The sequence below is a fragment of the Rattus norvegicus genome, chromosome 13 (genome assembly GCF_036323735.1).
Source record: "Rattus norvegicus strain BN/NHsdMcwi chromosome 13, GRCr8, whole genome shotgun sequence".
NCBI classification, from domain to species: Eukaryota; Metazoa; Chordata; class Mammalia; order Rodentia; family Muridae; genus Rattus; species Rattus norvegicus.
This window is the reverse complement of record NC_086031.1, coordinates 38,609,874-38,634,045: the sequence shown is the minus strand read 5'-3', so window position 1 is coordinate 38,634,045 and position 24,172 is coordinate 38,609,874. Positions and strand designations below refer to the sequence as shown.

General features: G+C 40.0%; 1 protein-coding gene and 1 long non-coding RNA gene across 2 annotated transcripts in view; both read left to right on the top strand.

The window, feature by feature from the left end:
- Positions 1-24,172, top strand: part of Dpp10 (dipeptidyl peptidase like 10) — a 1,676,457-nt gene that overhangs the window by 187,942 nt on the left and 1,464,343 nt on the right. The gene's annotated exons all lie outside the window — the stretch shown is intronic.
- LOC134481485 (uncharacterized) overlaps positions 18,993-24,172 on the top strand; it is a 42,032-nt gene continuing 36,852 nt past the window's right edge. Inside the window, exon 1 of the long non-coding RNA XR_010056986.1 lies at positions 18,993-24,172. This exon is cut by the window's right edge and continues 26,150 nt beyond it. This is a non-coding gene — a long non-coding RNA (uncharacterized LOC134481485).

Here is a 24,172-nt window from a genome sequence, read left to right as displayed (position 1 = left end):
ATGCACTCATTGATAAGTGGATATTAGCCCAAATGCTTGAATTACCCTAGATGCCTAGAACAAAGGAAACTCAAGACGGATGATCAAAATGTGAATGCTTCACTCCTTCTTTAAAAGGGGAACAAGAATACCCTTGGCAGGGAATAGAAAGGCAAAGATTAGAACAGACACAGAAGGAACTCCCATTCAGAGGCTGCCCCACATGTGGCCCATACATATACAGCCATCCAATTAGACAAGATGGATGAAGCAAAGAAGTGCAGGCCGACAGGAGCCGGATGTAGATCGCTCCTGAGAGACACAGCCAGAATACAGCAAACACAGAGGCGAATGCCAGCAGCAAACCACTGAACTGAGAACGGGACCTCCGTTGAAGGAATCAGAGAAAGAACTAGAAGAGCTTGAAGGGGCTCGAGACCCCATATGTACAACAATGCCAAGCAACCAGAGCTTCCAGGGACTAAGCCACTACCTAAAGACTATACATGGACTGACCCTGGACTCTGACCCCATAGGTAGCAATGAATATCCTAGTAAGAGCACCAGTGGAAGGGGAAGCCCTGGGTCCTGCTAAGACTGAACCCCCCTAGACTGTTGGGGGGAGGGCGGCAATGGGGGGAGGGTGGGGAGAGGAACACCCATAAGGAATGGGAGGGGGGAGGGGGGTGTTTGCCCGGATACCGGGAAAGGGAATAACACTCGAAATGTATATAAGAAATACTCAAGTTAATAAAAAAAAAGAAAGAAAAAAAAAGAAAGAAAAAGAAAATGCTATCTTTTTTTCCATTGAATGGTTCTAGCTCCTATGTCAAAATCAGGTGACCATAGGTGTGTGGGTTCATTTCTGGGTCTTTAATTCTATTCCACTGATCTACCTGCCTGTCTCTGTGCCAATACCATACGGTTTTTTATCACTATTGCTCTGTAATACTGCTTGAGGTTAGGGATGGTGATACCCTCAGAAGTTCTTTTATTTTTGAGGATAGTTTTCGATATTCTTGGTTCTTTTTATTCCAAATGAATTTGCAAATTTCTTGTTCTAACTCTATGAAGAATTGGGTTGGAATTTTGATGGGGATTGCATTTAATCTGTAGATTGATTTTGGCAAGGTGGCCATTTTTATAATATTATTCCTGCCAAGCCATGACCATGGGAGGTCTTTCCATATTCTGTGCTTCTCTTCAATTTCTTTCTTCTGAGACTTGAAGTTTTTGTCATACAGATCTTTCACTTGCTTGGTTAGAGTCACACCTTGGTATCTTATATTATTTGTGACTATAGTGAAGAGTCTCATTTCCCTATTTTTCTTAGCCTGTTTATCCTTTGAGTAGAGGAAGGCTAATGATTTGTTTGCCTTAATTTTATATCCAGCCATTTTGCTGAAGTTGTTTATCAGGCTTAGTAGTTCTCTGGTAGAACTTTTGGAGTCACTTAAGTATATTATTATATCATGTGCAAATAGTGATATTTTGATTTCTTCCTTTCTAATTTGTATCCATTTAACTTCCTTTTGTTGTCTGCCTGCTCTGGCTAGGACTTCGAGTACTATACTGAATAAGCAGGGAGAAAGTAGACAGCCTGATTTTAGCGGGATTGCTTCTAGTTTCTCTCTATTTAGTTTGGAGTTGGCTACTGGTTTGCTGTATACTGCTTTTACTATGTTTAGGTATGGGCTTTGAATTCCTAATCTTTCCAAGACTTTTAACATGAAGGGGTGTTATATTTTGATAAATGCTTTAATTAACTCTTTATCCACTGACAATATGAAGAATCATTTCTGGTTTCTATCCTAGCTCAGAAGAGCACAAATGTAGGCAAAGCATGAGTTTTGATTTGAGAAAAAAATTCACAGTGTTAAATAACACAGTTGATTTTGTTTGTGCATAAATGTATCTGTGTGCATGCTTGCACATGTAGTCAGACTCACACATATGTAGAGAAATCCATGTGGATGATAAATATTAATATCTGAAGCCCTTTCTCAGAGAACCATCTATCTTTTTGGTTAAGTTTGAAATAGATTCTCCCACTTACTCAAAACTCAGTGATCCCAGGGATCTGTTATTTCCTCCCTTCCTAATGTTTTCACAATCATGCTTGATTGTTGTTTTCTTGTGGGTTCTGAGGATCAAACTATGGTTGTTATGCTTCTCTAGCAAGTATTTACCAACTGAGCAGCCTTGATAGTCCTACATGATTTTAAGTTTCTTTTCCTTTAGAATATACGTATAATAAACATATATATTTTTAAATAAATATACAGTTCTGTAACAGTGGATAAAGTACATTCATGATGAACATGAACAACCTCATCTACTCCTAGAGACACTGGGAATCAATTCAATACATTAGACCAATACCACACAATACACTGAATAAATGTCTTTGGTGGTTCAATTTTTAAAATTCAGATTAATTTACAGGAGCTACGGGTGCTTTTTATGGAAAACTAATACTTTACAAAGATTCTTTCTTTACTTCTTAACTTATCCCAAGATAACTATAGTCTATGGTTTTCTAGGCACTTGCTGAGGGGAAAACACATTGATTTGAGGATTCCTATGTGTTTTGATAGCTGACAATGCACTCTCTAATTATCAAGCCCTTATCAAGCTTCTTCTGGGTATCACACAAAGGCTGGAGATCCAAAGAAGATTCACAAATGCCATTATTTGTTTTCATTGTGGTGTGTGTGTATGCAGGCATACATTTCAATGTTAGCTTTCTGGAAGAAAATGAATGCATAGACATGTATAGACATTTATTACAAATATTACTGGTTTAAAAATGAAATACATAATTTGAAATGATGCTATTATTAAAGTATATAATCTTTCTCGTAAATTTCATAGACTGAATTACTCATTAGGGAATGCCTTTGCCACTTTTGGCAAACTCTTGGGTCTACAGGCAACTCATGAATGGAAGGAAATACCTGATGTCTATGGATATGGTTCTGTGGTTAAAGTGGTTGCACACAAGCATGATGACTATAATTCAGTATCTACATAAACTAAGCATGTAGGTTGGCCTGCATGCAATCGTAGTGCTCAAGAAACAGAGACAGGGCATTCCATAGAGCAAACTGGCTAGCTAGACATCAGCAAGCTGTGGGTTCAAGCAAGAAATACTTCCCCAGTAAGACATGAAGATTGATCCAGAAAGATACCAAATGTCAAGGTTTGACCTCAACATATATATTCATACATATGCATGTATTGTATTATATATAAACACACACACACATACATGCACATACATGTTCATATATACAACACATACATATAAATGTAAAAGGAAAGAAGACAGGAATTCCAGTCATTCCAACATAAAATAGTTGTTGATGTTTTATCTATGTTAACACTATAGAAACAAGAAAGAAAAAGTAACTGTGAGGATGTTACAGCTCCTCACTAACTCTTCGATGACAAGTGCAAATTCAGTCTCAATCAGATAATAGCTTCCAACTACAGGGAGAATGTATGGCTTCATGCGTTACCTTAATTTTTTATGAAACACATAATATAGCATATGCCATATGTTTGATGTTTACCTTCTAGAAATGCATGTTGAGTGTGTGTGTATGTGTATGTCATGTGAATGCATATACGCAAGCATCAGTCGTAGTGGTAGGTGGGGGTAAGGACAGAGAACCACCCTGGGTGTCAGTCTTTGCTTTTCAATGACTGGGTTTTACATTAGAGTATATGGCAGCCTGGACCTAGAAATTTTGTGAGAATGTGACTCCTCTCGATCTCTTGATAGGAGCACTATGATTACAGATGTATATTATGGTGCCTAGCTTCATGCATGTTCTCAAAATATGAGCTTAGGTCCCTGTGCTCGCACAGGAAATTCTTTACATAGGAAGTTATCTCCACAGCCCAGGACAAGCATTCTTTAGTGTCAACAGTGTGAGAAGCAATTTGGCACACACTCTCCATTTCCTTATCCTGACTGCAACCATTTACACTTGTGGTCTTGTATGAGGTAGTCATAGTACACTGTTTTAAATGTCACGGGAGATAAAGATAGAAGATAAAAAGAGGAAAAAATCATTATCTACCACTGGAGAAATCATGAAATATGTGCTTAGCGGGGGTCAGCTAGGAATACTAAGGAGTACAAAGCAATACTCATGAACAGATAGAAGAGTGGTCAGTTGTCTGAGGCATTAGTGCCTACTCAGGGACTCACAGGGTTTCTTTATTTTTAAAGTTTTTATTGATTCTTTGTGAATTTCCCATCATGCATTCCAATCCTACTCTTCTCCCAGAACCTCTGTATCTGCTCTATGCCCTTTCAACCCCAAGAATAAAAAATATATGTGTGAAAGCTGTAGTGTGTCAGTGTGTCACTAAGTACACCCTTTTGTCCACATATGTTTACTCGCAAATGTTCATTGCAATGAAGCATTGGTCTGGATCAAGGCCTCTGGCTTCTGCTACAGTGTCAATACTGGATCTCTACAGGGACTTCTGTCAGATATCCTGTTGTTGGCCTTTGGCATGGAGATCCTGCAGCTTTGCATCTGCATGTTCTTTCCCTTCACATGCTCCTGTGCATCATAGATGTGGGAGATGTTGGCGTGGGTCAACTAAAGCACTGTTCCTGGACCTGAGAGGTAGGTGAATTAGGCGGCCTGCCAAATTTTCTGTGGCTGGACCACCAGAGTTAGCCCTCCAGCACTGCCTGGCTCACTGCTCCTGCTCTCATGTGCTGAGGGCCAACTCATCCACATATTTACCACCAGGGCTAACTCTATTGTCCTGCCCAGTTGAAGTGTAGGGCTGCTCTCTGGAGTATTGCAGTCTGTGAAGGGTAGGGATATCTCTCCTGTTCTCATGATCTCAGGAAGAGGGAGTGACCTCTCTTTCCCCTAAGCCATCCCTAGAAAGACTAGAGGTAGAGCCAGCTCTCCTGAGTGTGTTGGCCAGCAAGGCTTAAGGCCAGGTCACCATAATGCCTCAGGTGCCAGTCTAGACCCAGGACATTTTCATGGCCTTTGGTAGTTAACGACAGCCTGGGAAATCAGCACTGGGTTCCGCAGAATCACAGACCCATTCATGGCCAGAGACAGCATCCTGGACCTAGATGTCTCCTTGGCCTCAGGTGGTAATGCAAACCACTTAGATCACCATGTACTGCCTCAGCACTATGGCCTTCAGATATCCACATGCTTGCCACTGGAAGCCTAGACCATGGACATCCAGTTGGTTATAACTAGGGCTACAGACTCAGATACAGCCTTTGGTGGAAGTCCAGACCAGGACCTCTTCATGGCCTCCTTATATTTGCCTGATTCTCTCTGCTATTCTAGTTTTAGTTTCTACATAGTGACTGAACCCCTCAACTTCCCTTTCTCTTCCATCTCTCCTCTGCACTCTATCTTTCCCATCTCTCCATCACACATTCATCCAAGGCCAGCCTTCCTGAGGCCAGTGCTTGGATGTTTTTCTTCTGGTCTTGATGGTTAGCATACACAGTAGCTTACATGGCTGTAGTCTTAAGAGTGCAAACTGAGAATGAACTGGATAAAACTGACTTGGTTATTTTTGTTTTAATTGACAGTCCTTCAAGAGTGAAAGACTTGGGAAAGGCTTGGAAAAGCTTGGAAAATCATTTAGAAAATATGTTCTTCATAACATGAAGTTCTGAGCTTAAATCCAATAACCCATCTAAATATTGGGTTTATTTGGGATGAGTTAAAATTCCATTGTTTTACAGGTAGAGACAGGAGAGTTGCTTAAGCAAGCCAGCTAGATTGGCAGTGTCAGAGAGCTCTAGGTGCAACTAAGAGACTTTGCTTCAGTGAGAATGGGAGAGCAATTCAGGAAAACACCCAGTGTCAATGTCAGGCTTTCCAGGGTAAGAGAATACATACATGCAGGCGCTCCCCACATTGGCATGAACACACACACATAAACATGCACACATATCCAGATACACAACACACACAGACACAGGCAAAAAATATGTGAAAGACAAGATTTTTAGTGTCTGGATTTTGGAATAATGCTTTGGAATAATAATAGCAAGTATGTCAGACAGACAGACATACAGACAGACAACAGTCAAATAGATAATGGTGCTGCAGGTAGTAATTTTCCTTGTTGGTTAAGTCCCAACTCAACTCCTAGTGTGGATGGCACTCCTATATTGTACAAGTTTGTCCAACTCTCTTGTCTTTGCTCTTGACAGTACCTTTCAAACTCTATTCTCTCCTCAGCATACCCTGGGTCCAATCCAACCTAAACACACATTTGTTGATCCAACTGTACAGACTGATGGAGGCCCATGGTGTTTCAATAAAGAGTCAGGGAGATGACTCATGGGGCAAACTGCTGGGAACGCATGAGCACCAAAGGTTGATTTCCAGAACTCATGCACCGAAGTCAGGCATGGTGACATGCTTGCAATCTCAGTACTTGGTACTTGGGAGGGTGTGACAGACCAGCAGACCTCACAGAGAGATTGCTACTATTATGCTCGGAGTTTAAACAAATGTATAAATGAACAGCTGAAAACCAAACTGTCAACAAATAGAAGAATGTGAGAAAAATATAGAATCAGACTATTCCCTGAAAGAATACCACATGAGCCATTTGAATACCTATTCCTCCTGTAAATTGAAATTAAAACAATCAAGCGATTTATATCATATAGTTCAGTAAATATCTAAAAATCAGAATTTTTGTTATGGTGAGACAGCTCAGTGTTTTTTCAGAGTACCATAGTTCTGATTTCAGCACCCAGGGTAGGGACTCACAACTACTTATAAATCCAGTTCCTGGAGATCTGATGCCCTCCCTGGCTCCTACAGCAATCTATATTTACATACACACTCCCAACCACACACACACACACACACACACACACACACACACACACACACACACACACACACACACACACCATTAAAAATAACAGAAACCTTAAGATAAGGGTTTCACTGGATACATCCAAACACACCTACCCCCTACACTATCTTTGTAGGGATTTTATATGAATCACCTTAGTGTGGGCAAGTGCTTACACTTTTGGGGCATTATTCTTTGGGGCTTATATTCAGAATACTACAGATTATATAGCATTGGTATTTTATGACTGGTTTATTTAAAATTTTATTTTTGTTTTATATAATGCGTTGGATCTTAGTTTCTTCCAGGTAATAAAAAAGAAAAAGGAAAGAAAACCTTACTTGCTCGCATGTTGCTTTCGGTAATAAAATTTTTATCAGCAGTTAAACATTTATTCACCCACTCCATTCTCTCAGCCATTTGAGCTGCCTCACCACAAAATCAAGTAAATTTAGAAGGACCATAAAAGGCTAAAAGTCAAGAATACAAAATTAAAAGTTCTAATAAGAAGCCTGTAGCATGAGAACAGTAGAAGGTTAACACAGACTGTAACTAATGCTAACATGGGAAAGATGGGCTGCAATATTTATCTTCTGAGTTTAGAAGTCAGCCAGAAGGAACTGGAGAATCTGTGTGGGTCCCTGTGGCCTAGATGGGAGTGCTGCTTTTGTGTGGAGCTGTGATGTAGGATCCTGAGGTAGAGAGGCTGGAGAGGTGGCTCAGGGGTTAGGAACATTTGCCTTTCTTACAGAGGACCTCTCCAGTCCTGGGACTGCAAGGGTTTTTCACATGTTCTCAGGGTCTATTTAGGTTCTTATGCTGCAGAGCATGATCTTTCATGGTAGCCTAGGAAATAAAGTGATTTACTTCAGGTTTTGGATAAGGATTTCTAGCAGGAGAGATGGGAGGGAGGCTAGCAATCATGAACAGAAAGCCTGGAGAGATCACTGTTATATATAGTCTTTCTATATTAATGATTTATATGTCCACATCTGTGTTTCAGTTAGAGCTTTATTGCTGTGAAGTGACACCATGACCAAGGCAATATTTAATTGGGGGCTGGCTTACAGTTTCAGAGATTCAGTCCATTATCATTACAGCAGGAAGCATGGCAGCCTGCAGGCAGATGTGGTGCTGAAGGAGGAGCTGAGAGTTCAATAGATCAAAAGGCAGACAGGAGGAGACTGAAATTGCATACTGGGTGGAACTTGAGCATAGGAGTCCTCAAAGCCCACCCCCAGTGTAACTTCTTCTGACAAGGCCACACCTACTCCAACAAGGCAATACCTCCTAATAGTGTCACTGCCCATGGACCAAGCATTCAAACACATGAGTCTGTGGGGAGCATACCTACTCAATCCACTACAATGTGACAGGATCTGTCCAAGACATCAGAGATAATTTTGCTTCACTGTCCTTCTCTTGGTCATTCTCTCTTTTGATGGAGTTATGGGCAGTAAATGAAGGAGGGCAAGACATCCACAAAATAGCTGAGCTGCCTCTAGGTTCATCTTGACACAGACATGGGGACAGAGAAGTCATCAGTTGTGACTCAGACCACAAAAATCCATTAAGTTTAGTGGAATATTTTGGAGCTTACAAAGAAGTGGATGCTTTTCAAGATGTGTTTTGAATTTTGTGTATGTGTGTATGTATGGAGGGTGTACAATGAGAATACAAGTGCCTGCAGAATGTCACAGAGGGCTCGTCTCCCTTGAGCTGTTACAGACAGTTTTAAACCACCATGTGTGGGACCTAGGAACTGAATTTAAGTACTCTGTGAGAGTAATCTTTGCCCTTGCCATTAAAAACATAGCCCCGCCTCAAGAAGCAGCTGCTGTTGAATTCTGCTCATTTACATTTCCTATAAAATGATTCATAGCATTCTCCCATGTCCCCAACCATCCTGGGAACTCTCTGGAGAAGGCCTCTGCTTGTTCTCTGTGTTCTGCTTTAGTGCATATGATCCTTCTCATTCCTGTCCCCTGTCTCTTCCCTTCTCTCCTTCATTGATTGCTTTATTCAGTTGCCCAACTGACTTTTCCTCTGACATGCTATCTCTTTGTAGAAAATTCCTTCTTTGCATATTTGCTTGCTTTTTTTTTTTTTCTTTTCTTTTTTTCAGAGCTGGGGACCGAACCCAGGGCCTTGTGCCTGCTAGGCAAGCACTCTACCACTGAGCTAAATCCCCAACCCCTATTCTTGCTTTCTTAACCAAAAATGACTCTGGGCTTTTGTAGTAAATACATTCTCTGAGTCAGGTGATGCGAATGTGAGTTATGACCTCTCTCTCTCTCTCTCTCTCTCTCTCTCTCTCTCTCTCCTTCCTTTCCTTCTTCCTTCCTTCATCATGTTTTATTACTTACTCTAACCTATAGGTAAATCTGCAGAAAATTTCCTCTATGCATACTGCTAGTTGGATAAGCAGCAAAAGCCTGTGCAAATACCAAATATTCTTGGGAATAATAAGGAGCCTACATGGTATGCCAGGATTGAGAAGACTCCCTGTGCAGGGCATTTCAATCAGAGGGTGAAATTGTGTGTTTTCGGTCATTAGAAAAGTAGCCAAAGACTCTTTGTGAAGACTCATGCCTCTAGACATAAGCAAAATGGCTCCATAAAGGTAGATAAGGGGCAACTGAGACACAGCTCCCATTGCTGTTCTGATCAACATTCCTGTTAGACTTCAGTCTGCATGTCTTTTCTATTGCTCTAAGGTACCACAACCAAGGAAATTTATAGAAGAAAGAGTTTGTTATCATCTTACCATTTCAGAATGTTTGAATCCATGACCCTCATGGCAGAAATCATGGGAGCAGGAGGGCATGCATACATGGCATTGCAATAGTAGCTAAGAGCTCACACCTTGGTCCATAACTTTGAGTCAGAGAAAGCTAATTCTGAATGGCATAAACTTTTGAAACCTTAAAGCACCCTCCATCGCTAGTGACACACAGTCTCCAACAAAGTCACATATTCTAATTCTTCCTAAACAGTTCTACCAAGTGGTGACTAAGTATTCAAATATATGGTGGGAGCATTCTCATTCAGAACACCACAATTAGTGATAGATGACTTAGGTTTTCATTGATATTTCCATCAATACAAAAATGGCCCATCATTCATAAAACACTGAGGTGAAGGACAAAGAGTAAGCTAGCCATGGTGAGACCTTTCAGAGAGTTAAAACAGAGAATTTCCTAGACAGTAGAGATGCATTTCAAGCGCATAATGGCAAAAGTAATTGTGTACCGAAAGGAAACACTTGGACCTAAATAATAGTTTTTGATGATCCAGATGTGACCAAGTGTGTTACAACAGACAGCTCCAGTTACAGGAGACTTCTGTGATCTTAAAGCATGAGTCATGCTCCTACATCTCAGTCACATTTTGATAAGAAATGTAGATTGAAATAATGATTTGTAAGCACAGAAGAGCTTGGCGAGAGTTGTTATCATTTAAAAATCAATTCGGAAATGTTGGTGGAGAAAGTTACTCCACTTTCTTATATCAAGAGTGAGTCCATTACCAACTCTTCAAGGAAAAACACACACGTTTTTCAAAACCTTTTAGAACACACATCCAAAATATTTATTTGGAATAAAAAGTGATGTAAAACCCTAGAGTCCACCTCACTATCCCCTCCTTCCTTCTCTCTCTTCCTTTCTGGTTTCTTTTATAACCGTTTTCCTTGACCTTGATTTGTTCCCTGCAGTTGTACAGTACTTGCTGGTGTTCATAGGGGTGGATTATGAGAATTACGCATTTTTTCATACACATACTTTCTGTTAAATTACCCTGCCAGCAACTACTAGCAACAAACTATTTTGTAGCTAGACCAGACGTCTCAGCCCTGGATAGATTTCTGGTGACATTACAACAATCTTTCTCTTTTAGAAGTAGAAGTTTGTGGGTACTTTGAAAGTGAAAATTTAGGTTTTCTTTAGTCTCCATTCCTACAACATTGGAAAACCAATCAATCCACTGAAACAGTCAGAAATCATCAGGACTGTGTGTACACTGACTGAGAAACTGTAGAAGGAAAACCACACAGATTTCCTTAGTGATATCGCTGATAATAACAGAGGTCACCATGCATTCATTATATGGAAGTCACCATGCTGTGTATTTTGTACTGAGTTGGTGGGTTGTGGTGAATTCAGGTGTGGAGAAAAATGATCTAGTTATGTTTTCAGAAAAGTCTAAACCATGTTTACCCAGGTTGAGAAGGAGGGTAACAATGAAAGGAGAAAGTAGAAACCAGTGCCTATAGAATAAAAATAAGGGTAAATTTGGGGTATGGGATCTACAGATAAGGACTGGGAATTAAATAAGAAGAACATGGGAATTAGAACTGCATTTTGAGGAACAATGACTATTCTACCTTGGACAGGCTCAAGGATAAATGAATAAAATAAACTCAGGATAAATGTATAGTTGGGTCAGGGGGGTTGTACATGGACAGTTTTTACCAGAAAGTAAAATTAAAGTGTTCTAGACAGAAAAAAATCAAAGGTGTTAAATGTAGAGGCAATATCAGATAAGAGCTGGATTTCATTATAACCTTATTTAATCAAAATGTTCTCTCTGCATGTGTAGTTATGAATGTGCGTGTGTGTATGTGTGTGCATGTGCACGTGTGTGTTTGAAAATGTGGGTTCCTGTGTGTCATGGCATGTTTTTAGAGGTCAGCATCTCTGGTCCTTGTCTTGCAACTTGATTCAGATAGGATCTCTCTATTATTTGCCTCTATGGAAACTAGGCCTGCTTGCCCACACACTTCTGGGGAATTTTGTCACTTTCTCCTATCTCTTCCCAATAGGAGTGCTGGATCTGGACCTAGGCTGGCAGACAGCAAACTCCCAATCAATGATTCTTTTGACTTTGCTCACTGCAGTGGCCAAAGCTTTGGGGTCATAGGCATACACGCAGTCATGCCCAGCTTTGTATGTGGTTTCTGGATAGCAGAACTTGGCTTCTAATGTTAGCACAGCAAGCACTCTTCCCTTCCACTGGGTTGTCTCTCCACATATTTATTTTATGCTGTTATACAGTATGTACAATTATTTATGGATTTCTATTACTCTAGAATTTTTAGAGTCATAGAGCATATACTATTTTGCTTCTGGCTTCTTTCAGAGTAATTTTATGAGTTATATGTTTTATGGAAAATTTGTTGTTTTTATAATAGAACTTTAATATATTGATTATAAAATTTTTGTTTGTTTACTTCAACATTTATGATTTCTGTATATACTAAAATCAGATTATTCCACTCAGATTTTTTGAAACCTAAAGCTTAATTTTTATGTTAAAGTCTGTTGTTCATATAGATTTTAGACTTTCCCTTTTCAATTTAATTATTTGAAGCTTTTAAAAAACATTTATCTGAAGTCCTTTCATTGTTGAGGATAGCTTTAGCTATCCTGGGTTTTTTGTTATTCCAGATGAATTTGCAAATTGTTCTGTCTAACTCTTTGAAGAATTGGATTGGACTTCAGGGGGAATCACTATCCCTGAACTCAAGCAGTATTACAGAGCAATAGTGATAAAAACTGCATGGTATTGGTACAGAGACAGACAGATAGACCAATGGAATAGAATTGAAGACCCAGAAATGAACCCACACACCTATGGTCACTTGATTTTTGACAAAGGAGCCAAAACCATCCAATGGAAAAAAGATAGCATTTTCAGCAAATGGTGCTGGTTCAACTGGAGGTCAACATGTAGAAGAATGCAGATCGATCCATGCTTATCACCCTGTACAAAGCTTAAGTCCACGTGGATCAAGGACCTCCACATCAAACCAGACACACTCAAACTAATAGAAGAAAAATTAGGGTAGCATCTGGAACACATGGGCACTGGAAAAAATTTCCTGAACAAAACACCAATGGCTTATGCTAAGATCAAGAATTGACAAATGGGATCTCATAAAACTGCAAAGCTTCTGTAAGGCAAAGGACACTGTAGTTAGGACAAAACGGCAACCAACAGATTGGGAAAAGATCTTTACCAATCCTACAACAGATAGAGGCCTTATATCCAAAATATACAAAGAACTCAAGAAGTTAGACCACAGGGAAACAAATAACCCTATTAAAAAATGGGGTTCAGAGCCAAACAAAGAATTCACAGCTGAGGAATGCCGAATGGCGGAGAAACACCTAAAGAAATGTTCAACATCTTTAGTCATAAGGGAAATGCAAATCAAAACAACCCTGAGATTTCACCTCACACCAGTGAGAATGGCTAAGATCAAAAACTCAGGGGACAACAGATGCTGGCGAGGATGTGGAGAAAGAGGAACACTCCTCCATTGTTGGTGGGATTGCAAACTGGTACAAACATTCTGGAAATCAGTCTGGAGGATCCTCAGAAAATTGGACAATGAACTGCCTGAGGATCCAGGTATACCTCTCTTGGGCATATACCCAAAAGATGCCCCAACATATAAAAAAGACACGTGCTCCACTATGTTCATTGCAGCCTTATTTATAATAGCCAGAAGCTGGAAAGAACCCAGATGCCCTTCAACAGAGGAATGGATACAGAAAATGTGGTACATCTACACAATGGAATATTACTCAGCTATCAAAAACAACGACTTTATGAAATTCGTAGGCAAATGGCTGGAACTGGAAAATATCATCCTGAGTGAGCTAACCCAAACACAGAAAGACATACATGGTATGCACTCACTGATAAGTGGCTATTAGACCAAATGCTTGAATTACCCTAAATGCCTAGAACAAATGAAACTCAAGACAGATGATCAAAATGTGAATGGTTCACTCCTTCTTTAAAAGGGGAACAAGAATACCCTTGGCAGGGAAGAGAGAGGCAAAGATTAAAACAGAGACTGAAGGAACACCCATTCAGAGTCTGCCCCACATGTGGCCCATGCATATACAGCCATCCAATTAGACAAGATGGATGAAGCAAAGAAGTGCAGACGGACAGGAGCCGGATGTAGATCGCTCCTGAGAGACCCAGCCAGAATACAGCAAATACAGAGGCGAATACCAGCAGCAAACCACTGAACTGAGAATAGGACCCCCGTTGAAGGAATCAGAGAAAGAACTGGAAGAGCTTGAATGGGGCTCGAGACCCCATATGTACAACAATGCCAAGCAACCAGAGCTTCCAGGGACTAAGCCACTACCTAAAGACTATACATGGACTGACCCTGGACTCTGACCTCATAGGTAGCAATGAATATCCTAGTAAGAGCACCAGTGGAAGGGGAAGCCCTGGGTCCTGCTAAGACTGAACCCCCAGTGAACTAGACTGTTGGGGGGAGGGGGACAATGGGGGGAGGGTGGGGAGGGGAACACCGATAAGAAAGGGGAGGGGGGAGGGGGATGTTTGCCCGGAAACTGGGAAAGGGAATAACACTAGAAATGTATATAAGAAATACTCAAGTTAATAATAAAAAAAAAATAAAAGTGACCAGAAGAAAAAAAAAACATTTATCTGGATTTTTAAAGTCTCACTATGACATATTTGTTTGCTCTTTTTAGCCAGGGTTCTTATACATCCCAGGTTGGCCTGGGGCTTATACGTTCATTTAGTGTATACAAGCTTGTACACAGTGTACATGCCGTGGTGTTTTCATGGAGGATAGATAACAGCTTGTGAGAGTAGGTTTTCTCTTTCCATTATGGAGGTCCAAAAGATCAAACTCCAGTCATAAGGTTCGGCAACAAGTACCCTTATCCACTGAGTCATTTCCCTGGCCTTTGTATAGAATTCTCTATTAGCTGAGGATGACCTGAATTCCAAAGCATTCTGTCTCTACATGTGCACAACACCCTGCCCAGTGTTTATGCTTCTGTGCACAGAACCTGTTCTTTCTCTTTGTGCGGCAGGCCCTCCACCAACTAAGTGCATCATAAGCCCCCCTTTTGCTATTTTTAGTTTTAAGTATTTATTTTCTTTGGGACTCACTGTGTTTCCTCTAGGACTTAATTTATTTTCAGTCAAACTGGGAAAGTTTAAATCACTAAGCATTTGAATACCTGTCTCTTTGACAGTCTTCTTCCCTCTAAGACTGTACCTGTGCATCTGTGAGACTGCACAGTGACCTATAGGTCCCCTACGGGCTATTGCAGTTTTAATCTTCTATTGTTACGTACCAATTCAATAATTTCTGGCCCTTCATTTTGAAGCCTTCCAATGACCATTTTTTTTCTGTAATAGTCTTTCTTCTTTTATTCCCATAATATAGCTTTATTGTTTAAATTATTATGTTTCTCAGTTTTATAATTTGTCTTTAGTTCTTTTAGGCAGATACATCTATCACCTGAGAATCCATTTCTTCACATCCACATGTCATCATTGAACACTCAGTTGTTTGAAAGTCCTTTCCTCAGGCTTCAACTCTCTTTGTCTTTTCTGTGGGCCATTTCCCATCAGCTATTATTTTCTTCTGGTTATGAAAGAAAACTCAGGCTTTCATAGTGAAAGATCCCCAAAGAGAGACCCTTTCTAAAGTCGCGGGAAATCGCGGACCCCAGACACAGAGAGACCATTTTGGATGTAATAAGCAAAGGCGAGGTTTATTACGAAGATCTATTACAGGGATCTCCGGGTCAACACGTATCCTGCGCAGGAGACAGAGGTGTCGACCCCGAAGCTCAAAAGTCAGGGGTTTATATAGGGAAGGCTAGGGGGTTTGGCGCGGTTACACACAATTGGCTAATTTCTGGTGCGGCTATAAGTGATTGGCTCATTTAAACATAGCAGTGAGATTACAGCACAGCAGGAGAGTATATATTGACTGGAGCGTACAGGATTTTAGAAGCTAGGGGTGTATCAGGGTTTGAAGGACATCTGGTTAAGGTGTGACTCTGAGTAAGCTGGGGGAGGTGCCTTTCTGCCAGATGGTTTGAGTCTGTCTGATAACTCAGGCTGGTTCCTGCATTCCTTTTCTTTATCTTTATGGTCTGTTAGTCCTAGTGGCAGGGCGGGGCTGCCTGGACTTGCTTTTCACAGTGTTTAGCCCTGAGTTTGTGAATTTTGAAACTTACTCTTTTAACTTCATATTTTTAAACCTCAAATCTGTATAATTTTCCTTTCAATAGTGATGAGAATCATAATAGAAATACTATCTTTATTTGCATTTTCAAAGTTAGATGCACTGGACATCATTATCTAGCCCAAGCCAGTGTTTAATGTCCCACTAATAACTGTTTCCATGCTAAGTTTGTACAGAATGGAAACTTTAGCTATAGCATAGGTAACACAATATTATGATTTCCCACAATCATGAAAAGAAATAACACCCAAACACTTGGATTTGAATTCTGCTTTCTTTGGTAACCAAGAATACTGAGGGTAGAAGGCCCAGTGCAGTGAGGGCGACATATTACTTGGACCTGTGAGTTCAGAAAGAGAAGGTTGGATGTAGAAGCAAGCTTTGATGAGAGTGGCTTCTTCCTAAGCTAGATGTATGGTGCTTTTACTCATGAGTTAAGTAGACTAAAGGGATTTTTTATTAAAAGGAGAGAGAGAGAGAGAGAGAGAGAGAGAGAGAGAGAGAGAGAGAGAGAGAGAGAGAGAGAGAGAATGAATCAGAAGCTCATCAGGGCTGGTGAGATGGCTTACTAGGAATTGTACCTAACAACAAACGTGAGGATCTCAGCTCAATCACTGGGGCCCACAGGGAAGAAGGAGAGAAACAATCTCCACAGATGATCTCCAAGTACCCATCATATACACTAAGTAAATGAAAGAAAAATAACTGAGGCACTCCAACCAAGAAGGGTAACTACCTCCCTGTGTCTTTCTGCTTGTTTTGTCTGTTAGAAGCTTTGGGTTGTAGCCAATCACCCAGGCAGCCTTCATAGCACCTGCTGGGAGACTTTCTAGGGTCTTCAATCACAGTTATTTATATTTAGGACTCCTATTTTGGTTATTCAGTGTTCAATAAAGCTAGCATGTTCTCGGCACTCTCAGGCTGTGATGGATGGGCAAAGACATGGCTTTTGTTCATGAAATTGGGAGACCAGTTAGAACATGTTTCCATGCTTGTAACTTGGTAATCAACTTGTGATACTGACTCCATTGAGAAACTACCCTTGCTTCCTGAGTCTTCAAAGGAGCTCCTCTCAGCTACTGTATTTCTAACACTTGATAATACCTAATCTCCCAGTCTCATTGTGGAGTGTCATATTGATTGTGAACTTGACAGGATCTAGCCTCACCTGTACAGCCCTCCAGTGAGTGTTTATGTTGGATGAATTGAGGTGGGAAGACCCACCGTAAATATGGATGTCTTCATCCCGTGAACTGGCATCCTGGACTGACTGTAAAGGGGAGAGTGAGGTGAGCAGAGGCATTCTTCTCTCTCTGCTTCCTGACTGTGGATGCCACATGAGCAGTGGCCTCAGACTCTATTCCTTCCCCCATGTAAATGGACTGGTCTCTAACATTGTGGGCAAAAACAAGTTCATTATTCCTTATTTTTTTCTTCTGGTTCTTTGTAACTAATACACTGTCTTTTTAGTAAAATCTGAGAAAGTTTATATGCTTCTTCAGATCCTGCCATATGGGTGAAGCAACACATTTGATTATGTTTGTCTTGTAAAAGAGTTGGGGGGAAGGGTGGGTCTTATAAGTCCATGCGTTCAACAAGGACCACTGAGAGATTTCATTTGGTTTTAATGATAGTCTAAGCAGCCCCTTGAAAGGCAGCCGATAACATCCATCTCTTTAAATAAGTAAGCTGCAGGGCTGAAATAACTTTGGCTGTATTGCTTTTAAACTTCATGAAGCCCGGGTTAAGCTCTTGGCTATGCTACATCTGAGAAATACAGACCTCATTTCACCTGTTCTGCACAGCAGCTGCGGTTTTATTTGGAAAATTGATGAGGGCATTACGTTTTGAACTTGTGTTGATTCTAATGTAAATAAATGCCTTCATGACTTCATAGTTGGGAGTGCCACTAATCCAGGCCTTAAAAATTAAGGGTTATCTTGTTGATTGGGTGAAAATTAAGGCAATCAACTTTCAAGGCTTTGATAAATGAGATTGAGCACTTAAAAAGCATTTTGAAGCTAGCTTTAAAAGAAGACGACTAGAAAATCAATAGCATCATAACACACCCACGGAAACAGAAGCATCTATATTCATTTTAAGGATGTTTTCTTCTGCTGTTTGCATTGAATTTATTAATAAGGGGCTTAAAATAACTATATAAATAATTGAATATGTTTTAGGAAGAGAACACACACTGCATCTTTTGGCACTTCATGTACAGAGAGGCCTGAGAAGCTGGATTTTCAAAAGAAATGATAATTTAGAGTTACCAGACTTCATGTATAGTCATGAGATCAAATAGTCTCCCAGGAAGTCAGAAGTACAAAAGGCTCATTCACATTCCTGGTTGTAATACTTGTTGGTTTATTGAACTATGGAACTTGGTGGATTGACCTTACAACTAGCTAAGATGGACAGATCTTGGGAGGCAAATTATTTTCTCTTTTCACTTCTTCGTGAAGATCATCCTAGCTCACATTTCTCATCTGGAGTTTATGTTGGAGAGATTCTGGTATAAATTCTACTTAGCATGTGGTGCATTCTTGTGTATTATTTTAAACTAAATTTATGGTCATTTCATGGTGTACAGGTGCATGATCCTAACTCAGTATTGAACTCAGTTTTGAACTGTTAGCACAAAAAGACAAATGGGCTTTGTGTTTTCTTATTGTTTGCTTTTACGTTTAAAGCAGATCACTGGGGTGTTGCAGAATTGTTATTAGGAATGTAGCATTGGGGCTTGGAGTTGATACAATTCAAGCTATTGGCATCAGCCTCATGCATATTTAAGCAGATATATAATTATTAATGTGCTGAATTTTATTAAAAATAAAAGCAACAGAATTGTATACCCTAGCTTGCCATTGTCAGTGGCTGTCCCCATTTTTTTGGTGACCTCAATTAAGCAAGCATAGGACACTTGGTTACATGAATCTCTGTTCTAAGTGTAGTCCAAGAATTATAATCACAAGAAAATGGTTTCTATTAGTTCAGAGTTCACTACATGCTGGATATTGTTAATGTGAATGTGCTGTTTAATTTTATTAACAATGGGTGGGTGGGTTTGGGAGGGTGAAACTGTTAAGGCTGAAGGCTTACATGCGAAAGTAAGATTATATCATGGGATAAGTAAGAAACTTGGAATATCACACAGTCTTCTTATATTTCAGGTCCTATCCTAGGACTATAATGATTCTCTGCTATAATGATTCATTCAGATATGTATGCTAACCACAAACACGGCAGCTAGGATATTGATAAGCATTGAAAGTACCGCTCCTGTGTTCCATTGCTGGAACCTACTTTCAACACTATGGATCATTCTGACCCAGAAAGGCCTCTTGTTAGTGAGACATGGGCAACGTGAGTAATGATTCTCTGAAGAAAAAGTCAGGAGCAGAGCAGAAAGCTAATGCATTTTTCTTAACCCTCTTCACCCCCAATCAGAGCTCTAGTTGGCCCTTAGAGTGATTTTGTAGAAAAATCACCACCTTCAGGTACATAGAATGTGTGGAAAATGGGATCTAGCAAGACAGGTGGGACTATATGAAACCCCTTTCATGTTTGAAGATTCTCTAGAAAGACTTCATGGATGCCACATGTAGGCATGTTTATAGCTTTGCATTATCATGACAAAAAGGATGCAAAGTAGAATTAACAAGGGACAGACTCATGGGAAACACACCTCCCGGAGGACACTGAGTGCAATGTTTCTAGCTTTCCTCCTGTGTAGCATGTAGAGTGTCTTCAATCACCATCCATGCTTCCTCCATGGGAAGTTCATTAGTTTTTCATCATCTGGAGTTTCTGTGAGGAAGTGTGGACACTTAGACATCTAGCATGTATTCAATCCAGCTGCTACAAAGAAAAGCATGCACATACCTTGACCCACAGTTTGTATATCAAGCATAGTAATAAGGACCTGATCAAAGTTGAGAAACAGTGGGGCATTTCAAAAATATCACTTTCCAAATATTAGCTCTGAGCCAAATATGCAAGCAGCTGATTCTATCTCTAGCTCTCTCAGGCCTGCTGCTTCCATTAACATACATTAGCACAGCTACAGGTATGTGAACTCTCATTGGTAAAGAAGATGCCTTCATGTAGCAGGACAGAATAATTACAAAGTAGGATGTGAGTGAGGCTTTGTTCCCGTCTCTCTCCTTGGTCAGACATATGTGGCCTATAGAGCACTTGCCCAGCTTTGCATTATGCCTCTACTTTCTGTGGAAGTATGGCATCTTAGGACATGACAGCTAATTTTATTTTCTCTTCTCTTCCTAGTGTTCTAAGTTTTGTCTGACAGCATTTTTTCCACAAACTCTGTTTTCTTTCTTTGGCATAATTTTTTGGATGTACCATAGGGACTAATGGATGTCATGCTAGGACCTTTGGTGACATCTTATTTTTGCCCATTGGGTACTGACTGTAAGCCTGAATATATGATATTTATCTAATAATCCCATGACTGATCTTATTGATGTCTCTGTGTTTCAATTATTTTTTGTTTCAGTTTTCTCCTAGAAGCCTCTCTGTGACACAGGACAGTGCTCAAATAGTCAAGGTTTAACAAAGTGAAGATGCTTCCTGTCGAAATAGCAGCGTTTCTATTGAATAAAATCAAAGTTATTACTTCATGGAAAGAATCAGCACAGAGAGGCCATCTTTGCCCACCTTTAGATAACCCTTGATTGTCTGGTCTCCCAGTGAGTTTGGCCAGGGCTCACTGCCATGGTATGGCATTAGAATCTAGAGCATGATGGTTCGGACAGGGCAAGAAATTGAGAGTGACTAGAAATTGACAATATTTGGGGATAAGTAGCAATTATACAAATATGAAGAAGCCTATTAGGATACTAAATTAAAAGTACATTATGGGGTGCTGGGGCTCATAGAGCTAATATTCAGCTAGCTGAGAGAGTAGACTGTATCTAGTACAAGCATTAGGATATGTGTTTGAATCCGCAAAACTTGTGTATGAAGTTGGGGGTAATCACCCATTACCTGTAACCTTAGAATCCATGGTGAGGTAACAAGAACAGAAACAGAGGGATCACTGCTTTTTTCCTGCCATCCTACTTCCAGGTTCAATAAGAGAGCTTGAGTCAAGTTTATAAGGCAGAGCAGGACACCTGACAACTTTGGGCTTCTTCATGCCTCATGAACATGCATCTGCATTCAACGTACACACACAGAGTGTGTGAAAGAGAGAGAGAGAGAGTGAGAGAGAGAAAGAGAGAGAGAGAGACAGAGAGAGAGAGAGAGACAGAGACAGAGACAGAGACACAGAGAGACAGAGAGACAGAGACAGAGAAAGAGACAGAGGAATAGAGTGACAGAGAGAGATATGTAAGAGAGGAGGATCGTACTCAAGGTATGATGCAGTGGGCAAATTCAAAACCAGAGCATAAATGAGGGGTAGAGCAATACAAGGCAGAGAAGCAATTACTTTTGTAAGAACAACTTTGGGTATTCATTTTAAAATGTATTATAACCCATCTCCTCCTTTTGAAAAGAAATTGTCAAGTGAAAGGGTCAGCTATCTGTTCCAAAAGTAGTCTGTACCAAAAATAAGGCTTAATTTACTCAGGTTTAATTTATAGCTTCACAGCTGTCGAAATACCTATTCAGGTGGGAATGCTGGTCTTGTGGAGACATACCACTGTTAAGGATATTTAATATTCAATAAAGCCACTTCCTCAACATTGTGCTTTAATATATTGACTTGGGTCTCATTGAAAATCTGAGACACAAGTTCCATGATCTATATACTTAATAAACCTTTAAATAATGGAACAGGATAGACTTGAAGGGCCAGCTGTCTTTGTTTCTGTTTTATGTCTGCATTTTTAAGGGACTGAAGTTTAGGAATTAGACTAGTCTTGGCAGTGTTGCAGAGTTATCAAAGATCTTTCATTCTCTCACATGGCTTTTTACCATTGTTGCCACATAGAAGTGCTTCTTTATTTATGCTTAATACTCTTATATTTCTCCACGATTTTTCCTGTTACTTCTGTGAAGAATTTGCCTTCCCTGGGGTTCATTAATGTTTGAGCTTTACTTGTTAAGCATTCAAGTTCTGCTTTCATAGGGGAAATGATCTCATCTGTCATTAGATGAATTCAAACAAAAACAGGGAGTGGAAGTTTATTGTAGTATGACTGTGAAATCTCTTCCACCGACTTATGTGTTTGAACACTTTGTCCCTAACTGGTGGCACTGTCTGAGAAGATTATAGAACCTTAGGATGAGGAGCATTGGTGGAAGGAGGGGGTCACTTCTGGAGAGGGGCCAACCTTATTGATAGTCAAGCTCCACTTCCTGTTCACTCTCCACTTCCTGACTATAGATGCAAGGAACCAGCTACCTGCTGCCATGTCTTTCCCATGATGAGTTGCGTGCGTTCAACCTGTGAATCAAAACAAACTCTTTCTTTGTTATGTTGCTTTTCTTAAGGCATTTTGTCATGTTAATGAGAACAGTAAGACAAGCTTATAGTTCGAATGGGGATAAACCAAGTGCAATGTGAGCTGATGTTTGGGACAGTGCTTTTATATGTCCTAGCTCCTCCCACGCAAATCATTTCACAGAGTGACCAAGTGATGTCTCAGATCTTACATTATTTCCAGAAAGAGTTCTGGACATCCAAATCCCTGTGCTCAGACTTGCACAGCAAACAGTTAACTGACTGTGCACTCATCCTGGCAATTAGCAGAGAGTTTATATACCCTGACTGGACATCATAATGTCTTAACATTTTGATTAAAGTTGTAGATTCCCCAGTGTCACTGGTCAAAAGCTGCTGCATTGAACCTTCTCTAGTTAGGGGTTAAATATTTGTAGTGTCACCATCTTTCAAGGAAAAGCAGTATTTGAACCCAAAATGGCAGACAAAAGCAAGTTAATATCCTTCTAAGTTATGTATTTTCAGTATGCAGTATTCAGAAGAAGGGTGGGAGAGGAGAGCTGAGCTTTTTGTGTAACCAGAGAGATGCTTTGAATCTGCAGTTGCTTACTTTAAGTGCCAGTACAATAAAGAAGGACTGGGATTAGGGCCATGTCCAAGGAACCCAAGACAAAGCCAGACAAAACACAAGAGGCTGGTGACTGACGAGGGCAATTCTCTTATCCATACTTAAAAAACAATCATTTCTCTTGGCTCCCTCTCTGCTTTTGGCAGCAAGAAATCTGCATGGTTTCTAGATGTGCTTTGCTATATTTCTAGCTACTTCTGCCAGCAACTCAATGTGGATCGAGGTTTTCCAACCCCCAACTTTCCTAATCCCAACTCCACCTCCTCCCTCATGACCTCTTCCCCCACTATACCACCTAGAAAAAAGGGGTATGTTATTATAGTGGGACAACTATTTTCTAACATTTGACACAAAGAGATAGTACTCAGGTACAATTTCCCAAACACACGATTTCAGTCTTAGTATGGTCTAAGGCATAATTATGAAGGCTGTCTCTGTGTTTGCTGCCTACCATGTAGTTAACAGGGAGGGATGGTCTCTTATTCTCTATTAAATGTTTTGAAAGAAAACAAACAGGCATGGCAAGGTTCAAGCACCAAGCAGAAATGGGAATTGGAATGTCCCCACATCCATAGGCAGGCACAAGTTTTAATTATCTCCTTAGTCAGTATTAGTTTTTGTATTTCTATCAAAAAGAGAGAATGATAACTTGCTTTCACATACACACAGGGAATGAAATTGGTTTGTGAACATGATCTGCTTAACTGGTTAGGAATATGTCTTGCTTTCATTTCTCTTACGTTTCCCATTTCAGTGATTATTTTTCTCATTGTATTAATAGATACAGTAAATATGGAAAGAACAAAACTGTGAAAAGATGAACAACCCATGACCTCATGGTTCAGATAAATATGCCATCAATCTTTTCACATGTTTTTATATTCAATCTCTTTTAAAAAGTTATATTAATTAATTTATTTTATTTATGCATATGCATGTGATTCTGCCTTAGTTTATGAACACCACACATAAAGATGTCAACATATCAGCTATTTATTTTATTTTTATTGCAACTCTATCTTTTCAGCTGTCCTTGGTCAGATGATTGGTGTTCATTTAGTTGTGAGCAGCTTCTAAACCTGCTTCGTCTATGATACCTTTAAGGAACGTGAAAGAGTGTGGAAAGTGCATTCCTCAAAAGTAGAAAACTAACAAACTTACAAACTAAAAAACAAACACAAAAAAAATGCCTACATAAAGCAAAGTAGCTGAGGAATTCTGAGTTAGGTTG